The sequence below is a fragment of the Ananas comosus genome, linkage group 1, assembly GCF_001540865.1.
Source record: "Ananas comosus cultivar F153 linkage group 1, ASM154086v1, whole genome shotgun sequence".
Lineage (NCBI taxonomy): Eukaryota > Viridiplantae > Streptophyta > Magnoliopsida > Poales > Bromeliaceae > Ananas > Ananas comosus.
This window is the reverse complement of record NC_033621.1, coordinates 10,476,380-10,485,798: the sequence shown is the minus strand read 5'-3', so window position 1 is coordinate 10,485,798 and position 9,419 is coordinate 10,476,380. Positions and strand designations below refer to the sequence as shown.

Here is a 9,419-nt window from a genome sequence, read left to right as displayed (position 1 = left end):
CACGAATTGGATGCAGAATTGGACTCGGCGCACTCAAATAAGCAAAACTGGAGTTTTGCCAGATTCGGGCGCCCAGAACATTGTTAGGGTCGCCCAGAAACGAGTGTTGATTTTAACTGAAACTGGAAGCCAATTCGGATCCCATGTTCCGGGCGCCCAGAAGTGGGTCCGGAAATTTCACCTCGTGAATATCGCTTGCTTCGACGCGTGGCAGGGCGGTAGGTGAGTTCCGCCGGTGCCATTTACGGGCGCAGCACACCGCGGGCGGAGAGTCCGAGGGGCCCATTTTGTGCAGGCCGGATGTTCTGGTCGCCCAGAACATGTTTCCGGGCGCCCAGAAACGCCCGTTTCTGCAGGGGCACTGGATTGCGGCTATTTTTCCTGGGGCTTATCTGATCTATCCAGCAGCCTATAAATAGCTGAGAAGCGCCCCCTTTGAGCTCTTTTACCTGTTCTTCACAGAGGACTTAGATTTTACTCCCAAATCCCTCAAATCTTTCCAATTTGCATCAAGATCCACCTCTCCAAGAATTGCAAGGTGCTGATTTTGCAGTTCTTCAGCGACGACCTCCAGTGTTTTGGCTCGTGCGTGACGTAGGAAGGTCGGATTTCAACGAAACTTGGTTTGCTGGATTCTTGACTTCCAGAGGAATCCACGAAGCCCTAATTTGCAGAATTTGGTGAAGGTTAGCTCAGTCGAACTCAGGTTTTCCTCTGCTGTTGTTGCTTTGGACAGAATTTGCCAATTTTTGATGTTTTCTTGGGGTGAACTTGGGAAGCAGGGGCTTTGTGGAGTTGAGTTATTTTCCCTATCACCCAGTACTGGAATTGGGACCCTCTCCACCTGATTTGGAGTTCGTTTGGTGAGTTTTGACATTGGAATTGAGATATTTAAGCTTAAATGCTGTTTTGCTGAAATTCATCGTCGACTGTTAGTATTTCAGCTCGTACTCGACGTAGGAGCATCGGATTTCGTCGAGACTTGATTCGTTGGTTTCGGGACTGCGAGAAGAATCCACGAAGTCCTTACTTGTGGATTTTGGTGAAGGTTAGCTTGGTCGAAACCCTTCTCTTCTCTGCTGCTGTGTACTTGGACTGAATTGTGGATTTTGATGATTTTTATTGGATTTTTGGGTGCATTGTAAATCCAGATCTTAAGGGGCTTTGTTGCTGGTTTGAAGAGGTTTCCAGCAGTGTTGCTTGAGGATCCGAGACCCTATTGCTGCCAGGAATTGCATTAGAGGTGGGTGTTTCATCGGTTTCGCTCCTAAGTGCATGTTAGTCAACGTGTATAGTTCGAGTGTTGTAAATCATGCTTTAATTCATCGATTAGCATTTTGAATGTAATATGAATGTAGAAGCATGCTGAAATGAATATTTAAATTATACATGTTGGACTTGAAATTTGACTTAGGAGAAAACCTGCGTTTTGACCCGTCATATGCTTAAACTACCAGATTTAGCTCTAGGAGCCGTGTTCGATTGTATCGTTGCCGAGTCAGTGCAATGGATACCTTGGGTAGTTTAGAATGTATTTACACTCGTGCTGGTTCGCCGAGTGAATTTTTGCAGGGTCGTTCAGGCCGTTTCGGACTGTTGGGTGCCGTCAGAGTTGACGGTGGACCGTATCGCCTTTTTGGCGTCAGATTGTGCCGAGGGCACGTTACCTGTTGGTTGTTAGACCAGTTTAAGTCGATTACTTGACTTTGGCTAGTTGGAGCCTGATTGAGCTCGACAGAGATACGCTGCATACTCGGTTGGGTAGCGCCCACGAGTGCCACTCCGGAGTCAGGCTTGTGCTTTTGCGTTGGTGTCGCTCATGCCAGTTGGACTTGCTCTCCACGGACCAGTTAGTGTGGATAGAGCCCGATAGTCGCAACGGGGCAGGGACGGGTGTGTTCACAGTCCCAGGGACGGGTATGTCTACAGTCCCGATTGGATTGGGTCAGATTTGACATTTCCTACAGTTGGTTAGTGTAGAGCATGATAGTATAGTGATTTGTAGCGGTTGAGTTTGTTTCCTGCTTTTCCTACTATTCTTGCTCCCTCCTGTAGACTTAGTGGGTGGACCGATGTTGTTTTGGGCGGTACCCACTGAGGACTACTTGTTTTTATAGTAGTTCTCACGCCCAGTTGTTACCCCCGTTTTGCAGAGCCACAGGTTTCGGCTGCTGCGCCTTCCGCGGATCAGGATCGAGGTAAGGGCGTCGCGAGTTAGAGCCCTACCCGACGTGCTGAGCTAGAGGTGCCCCTACTGCAGGTAGATGTTTTGTTTCGAGTTTATGTACATAGTGGACTTAACTCGCCAGTGCGAGTAGCTTTGTATTTTGGATTTGGACTATGTATATGAAACTCAGTTTGTTTAGCTTCTGTTTTCTCTAGCAGCTCTCTACTACTGTTCGTAGTAGTGTTTGATTTACAGGTACAGCTATCGCTTCGTATACAGGGAAAATTCCTTTGTATACGGCGGATTTGTCGGCGTGCCCGGGGAAAGTGTAATCCGGGGCGTGACAGATTAAGTTGGTATCAGAGCTTTGCTGTAGGTCGTGGGGACCTAGGAAACCTAAGTTTGGCAAACCTTAGGGAAGCAAGACGTGAGAGGCGTAATTTTATTGCGAAAGTCAATGATTATTTGTTCTAACTCCTCTTAGAGCAGAGTGAGTGACTGAAGGAGTTTCTGTTTCGGCCTGAGAAATTATGTTGGCTGCAGACGACATAATTTTGGAGGGAAACAGGGACCGCCTTCTAGACTTTCGTTTGATTGGGTCGAGAGTGTTTTGTTGTATCTGACCCCGAATTGTTCCTTTCAGCTATGTATCGTCGCCGGGGTCGACCGTCGTTGCGGGAGCGCGCCCAGTTGGCGCGGGATCATGCTGGACCTTCTGAGAGATCTGAGCAGATGGAGCAGAGTACTCGGCAGGAGCAGGGTGACAGACTGGGGGCGAGTGTACCCCCTGTTGTGGAGCCGAGTGCGCGACCAGAGACTAGCGCACCCCCTGATCTGAGTGCACAGTTAGCTGCCCTGACCGAGGTGACGAGACAGCAGGGGGAGCTATTGCAGAGGTTGTGTGAGAGGATAGCTCAGCCACCGAGTTCTGTACCGAGGGCACCAGAGTCGCCAGTTCCACCCCCGACTACTCCAGTGACAGCACCAGCTGCAGCAGTTCCTCCATCGGCAGCAGTTCCAGTAGCGCCAGTTGCGCCTGCTAGGGGGCCAGTACCGTTGACTGAGGCCGAGCAGGAGCGGTGGACGGAGAGGTTAGCTCGTTTTCGCCGATTTGATCCACCGATCTTCGATGGCAGAGGCACTGAGGCCTGGATTGTTGAGGGATGGGTCAGTGCGATGGAGAAGTTATTCGAGGATCTGTTCGTTCCAGAGGGGGAGCAGGTACCCCTGGGAGTACACTGTCTAGCAGGTGATGCTCATGACTGGTGGCGGAGGACGAGGCGAGACCAGGGGCTAGTGGCGGCGCAGCTGAGTTGGGACGAGTTCTGTGGAATGCTGTTTGGGATGTTCTTTCCCAACAGTGTGAAGCAGAAGCTCGAGGAGGATTTGAGGAGGCTTCAGCAGGGAGATCGCCCAGTGCAGGAGTACGTTCGGGAGTTTACTCGACTCCTGAACTGTGTACCATTTGCGGCCAGAGACGAGGCGCACAGAGTATACATGTTCGAGCAGGGGCTGAGACCGGACATCTTCAGGTTAGTGCGGGCGCAGAGGTCGAGGACCCTGGATGCGTCCATAGAGCAGGCCCTATGGGTGGAGAGAGGTGAGGTGTCGCTGCAGGAGAGGACTCAGGCCGTGGGGCAGGGTCAGGACAGGAAGCGCCCCTTTCCAGATGACGGAGGGCAGTCGAGCAGCAGACGTCCGCCGAGACCTCCACGATCACGTTCTCAGGGTCGTGGGTCTTCGGGGCGTCAGCGTTCCAGGGGATCCCGTCAGCAGGGGCAGACTCAGAGGACGCCACAGTGTGTGATCTGCGGGGGACCACACTGGCCTCGGCAGTGCGAGCAGAGAGAGGGCAGGTGCTACGGATGTGGTCAGCCGGGACACATGAGGGCAGCTTGTCCCCGAGCAGCATCTCCAGCACCGTCATCAGCTTCGGCACCACCAGCACCACAGCAGTCTTACGGAGCAGCACCGAGCTACCGCCAGGAGGACAGATCGTCTGTGCCGCGGTCGAGTGAGCGGCGACAGCAGGCTCCGAGTGGCAGGGTCTATGCAGCTCAGGTGGAGGACTCTTCAGCAGCCGACCGAGTGGTGGCAGGTATCACTTTGATTTCTGGCATTAGAGTTCGCACTCTTTTTGATACCGGTGCATCGCATTCCTTTGTTAGCCGAGCATTTGCATTGTTGCATGGTCTAGAGTTAGGAGCGTTGTCTCAGGCACGAGAGGTGCAGATCCCCGACCATGTCTTGCAGGTTACAGAGTGTTGTTGGTCCTGTCCGGTGCAGTTAGACTCTTGGATCATGCCCGCAGACCTGTTGGTGTTAGGGCAGCTGCAGGACTTCGACGTAGTGCTCGGTATGGATTGGCTGGCGCGGTACTATGCTACGATCGACTGTGGAGCGAGGACGGTGACGTTCCGCGAGCCAGGCCAGGAGGAGTTTACTTTCAGAGGCTGCAGGAGCACGCTGTTTGCCACCTGGATATCTTCGGCGAGGGCTCGACAGATGCTGAGCAGTGGGTGTATCGCTTTCCTAGCGACAGTTGTGGAGGTACCTACGGCGGCGCCGAGACTCGAGGACATCCCAGTAGTCCGCGAGTTTTCGGATGTGTTTCCCCCTGAGTTGACGACATTGCCGCCGGAGAGGGAGATTGAGTTTGTGATTGATGTAGTTCCTGGAACTGCACCAATCTCAAAGGTACCTTACAGGATGGCACCGGCAGAGCTGAGAGAGCTAAAGGCGCAACTTCAGGATCTGATGGATAGAGGGTTTGTGAGACCCAGTGTGTCGCCTTGGGGAGCGCCGGTGTTATTTGTAAAGAAGAAGGATGGTTCGCTCAGGTTATGTGTGGATTACCGGGAGCTGAATAAAGTGACCATCAAGAACAAGTATCCTCTGCCGCGCATTGATGATCTATTCGATCAGCTGCAAGGATCTTGTGTCTTTTCGAAGATTGATCTCCAGTCAGGTTACCACCAGCTGAGGGTGAGGGCCGAGGATGTTCCCAAGACGGCTTTTCGGACTCGGTACGGGCATTATGAGTTCACGGTGATGCCTTTTGGATTGACGAATGCCCCTGCCGCATTCATGGATTTGATGAACAGAGTGTTCAAGCCGTTCTTGGATAGGTTTGTGGTAGTCTTCATCGACGATATCCTGATTTACTCCCGGAGTGATGCTGAGCATGAGGAGCACTTGAGGATTGTGCTACAGCTTCTGCGCGAGAAGAAGTTGTATGCCAAGTTAAAGAAGTGCGAGTTCTGGCTACGGGAGGTTGCTTTCTTGGGCCACGTGATTTCAGCTGAGGGCGTAGCAGTGGACCCGAAGAAGATTGAGGCGATTCGAGATTGGCCTAGACCGACGACGGTTACTGAGGTACGGAGCTTCCTGGGACTGGCAGGATATTACCGTCGGTTTGTGGAAGGCTTTGCGAAGCTTTCCACACCCCTCACACGCTTGACGCGGAAGGGGATTCGTTTTGTCTGGAGCGACGACTGTCAGAGGAGCTTTGACGAGTTGAGATTGAGGTTGATGTCGGCTCCTATCCTTGCCCTTCCTGTTATGGGCGAAGGATTTGTGATCTACAGTGATGCATCGCACAGTGGACTTGGTTGCGTGCTGATGCAGCATGGTAGGGTGATTGCTTATGCTTCACGGCAGTTAAAGGATTATGAGAAGAATTACCCTACGCATGACTTGGAGCTTGCCGCGGTGGTTTTTGCTTTGAAGCTCTGGCGGCATTACTTGTACGGCGAGCACTGCGAGGTTTTCACCGATCATCAAAGTCTCAAGTATCTGTTCACACAGAGGGAGCTGAATCTGAGGCAGCGCCGGTGGTTGGAGTTACTGAAGGACTATGACATTAGTATTCAGTATCATCCCGGCAGGGCGAATGTGGTGGCAGATGCGTTGAGCAGGAAGTCAGTGCAGAGCCTGAGTTTGAGGATTACTGAGCAGAGACCCCTACTCGAGGAGCTACAGCGGCTGGGACTCGAGATAGTACCCCCTGGGTCTACGGCGAGGCTGACGTCTCTAGTTTTACAGCCCACTCTGTTGGATAGGATCCGAGAGAAACAGAGTGGAGATCCGTACTTGTTGAGGATTAGAGAGCAGCTAGACAGGGGGCAGGCTGAGGGTTTTGCTTTGGACAGTTCGGGAGTACTACGGTACAGGGACCGACTGTGTGTGCCTGTGGATCCGGAGATTCGAGCGGATATTCTGAGAGAGGCTCATTGTTCCCCTTATACGGTTCATCCTGGGGGAACCAAGATGTATAAGGATCTTAAGGCACGATTCTGGTGGCCTGGAATGAAGCGGGACATTGGCAGATATGTGGCTCAGTGTTTGACTTGCCAACAGGTGAAGGCCGAGCATCAGGTGCCTGCTGGCAAGCTTCAGAGTCTGCCAGTTCCCGAGTGGAAGTGGGAGCACATCACGATGGACTTCGTCGTTGGATTGCCTAGAGCGCAGGGTGGCTACGACGCGATTTGGGTGATAGTGGACAGACTGACCAAGTCTGCTCACTTCCTACCGGTTCAGACTACCTGGTCCAGGGAGAGACTTGCGCAGCTATACTTGGATGAGATTGTTAGGCTGCACGGCGTGCCAGTGTCGATTGTATCAGACAGAGACCCGAGGTTTGTATCCCAGTTTTGGAGGAGTTTGCAGACAGCCTTGGGTACACAGCTGCATTTTAGCACGGCGTTCCACCCACAGACAGATGGTCAGTCAGAGCGGACCATACAGACTCTAGAGGACATGCTGAGGGCATGCGTCCTGGATTTTGGAGGAGGGTGGTATCGACATGTGAGACTGGTTGAGTTTGCGTACAACAACAGCTATCAAACGAGCATTCAGATGGCTCCGTTTGAGGCGTTGTATGGACGCAGATGTCGATCCCCCCTGTTTTGGAGTGATGTGGGTGAGCGGAGGACACTTGGACCGGAGATTCTACTTGAGGCTGAGGAAAAGGTGAGAGTCGTTCGACGACACCTTTTGACAGCACAGAGCCGACAGAGGAGCTACGCCGATACCAGGAGACGAGACTTGGAGTTTCAGGTTGGAGATCATGTTTTCCTCAAAGTCTCGCCGTCCCGAGGGATACGCAGATTTGGAGTACGTGGAAAGCTTAGTCCACGGTTTGTTGGCCCTTTCGAGGTATTGGAGCGTATCGGACCGGTGGCTTACAGGATAGCTCTACCCCCGCGACTTGCTGGCATCCATGATGTTTTCCACGTCTCAGCATTGAGGAGATACGTTTTCGATCCCTCTCACGTGATTGACTTCACTCCACTTGAGATTGGCGAGGATCTGAGATACGAGGAGCGACCGTTGCGGATTCTTGCTCGGGAGACGAAAGAATTGCGCAACCGGGTCATCCCGTATGTGAAAGTGCAGTGGAGTAATCATGATGAGCGGGAGGCGACTTGGGAGTCTGAGACGGTGATGAGGGAAGCCTATCCCTACTTGTTTGATGCTTGAGTAGAGGTACGTTCAGTTTCGCGGACGAAACTTTTTGTAGTGGGGGAGGATGTAGTATACTAGTATCCCTACACTTAGTATATATATATAAGTGTGTGTGTGAGGGTACGTGTGTGTGTGTGTGTGAGTGCACATGTGTGAGTATGTGTAATGCCATGTGGCATCACCTCCCCCCCCTCTTTTATGCATGCAGGGAAGAGAGAGAGAGGAGTTTATCTCCTCTCTTCTCTCCTTTTCTCTTTCGTTCGGCCGTACCAAGGAAGCACGCGAGGGACGCCGCCGCGGAGCCGATTTCGCCGTCGACGTCGCACCGCAGAGCCGTTCGAACCTACGGTTGCTGCCGTTGCATCGTGAGGAGGCCGGGCGAGCGTGGATCTTCGCCGTTCTTGACGTCGCGCCAGTGCTAGTCGCCGTCGAGGTGGGTGTTCCATAGAATTGCTTCCTAATTTCCAAGCTTTTTCAATTTCGAGCTAGTTGCTGTCCCTGCAGATTTCCAGCGTCGACCGTTGGCGTTTCGGCTCGTACTCGACGTAGGAGCGTCGGATTTCGACGAGGCTTGATTCGCTGGATTCAGGACTTCGAGAGGAATCCACGAAGCCCTTACTTGCCAGATTTCGTTGAGGTTAGATTGGTCGAATCCGTGCTGTACCTGACTGTTGCGAATTTTGGGACTGAAACGGTGATTTGTGCTTTGTAGAGCGTGGTGTTAGCTCGACTCCCGGATTTGGAGGGTGTAGATCGACCAGCAGGTGGTGCTGCAGCTGTGAGGGTGTTTTGCTGCCAGAATTAGCGACTAAGGTGGGTTTACATCGGTTTATTCCTAAGTGTAGTAATAGTCGACATGTATGATTTTCTGTTCGGTAAATCATGTTGTAGTTCGTTTTTCATAATGATATCCTGGATAAATGCTGCATATATAACATGATTATTACCTTTTAAATATACATGTTGGACTGGGTTTAAACTTAGGAGAAAACGCGATTGGAATCGACATATGTATTAAACTGCCTGATTTAGCTCTAGGAGCCGTTATAGAATTGTACTGTCGCAGCATACTGTAGACGAGTACTCCAGGTAGTTTAGAATACATTTACGCTCGTGCTGGTATGCCGAGTGAATTTTTCTGAGGTCGTTTAGACTGTTTCGTACTAGTGGGCGCCGTCGGGACTGACGGTGGGCCCGGTTCGCCGTTTTGGCGTCGGATTGTGCCGAGGGCACGTTGTTTGTTGTATTTAGACTAGTCAGAGTTGTTACTGGACTTCGGCTTGAGTTAGAGAGCCTGTTTGAGCTCGACAGAGATACGCTGCATACTCGGTTGGGTAGCTCCCACGAGTGCCACTCCGGAGGCGGGCGCGGTGCTTTTGCGTTGGTGTCGCTCATGCCAGTTGGACTTGCTCTCCACGGACCAGCTAGTGTGGATAGAGCCTGATAGTCGCAACGGGGCAGGGACGGGTGTGTTCACAGTCCCAGGGACGGGTATGTTTACAGTCCCAATTGGATTGGGTCAGATTTGACATTTCCTACAGTCGGTTAATGTAGAGCATGATAGTGTAGTGGATGATAGCGATAGAGTGTACTTCCTGCTTTTCCTTCTATCCTTGCTCCCTTCTGTAGACTTAGTGGGTGACCGATGTCGTTTTGGGCGGTACCCACTGAGGACTACTTGTTTTTACAGTAGTTCTCACGCCCAGTTGTTACCTATGTTTTGCAGAGCCACAGGTTTCGGCTACTGCGCCTTCCGCGGATCAGGATCGAGGCAAGGGCGTCGCGA

General features: G+C 52.0%; 2 long non-coding RNA genes across 2 annotated transcripts; both read left to right on the top strand.

Moving 5' to 3' along the window:
- LOC109710771 lies at positions 990 to 2,193 on the top strand. The gene is made up of 3 exons (XR_002216422.1): positions 990 to 1,048; positions 1,152 to 1,243; positions 2,154 to 2,193. It is a non-coding gene; the product is annotated as an uncharacterized LOC109710771 (long non-coding RNA).
- LOC109707994 lies at positions 8,207 to 9,419 on the top strand. The gene is made up of 3 exons (XR_002215629.1): positions 8,207 to 8,270; positions 8,346 to 8,446; positions 9,360 to 9,419. It is a non-coding gene; the product is annotated as an uncharacterized LOC109707994 (long non-coding RNA).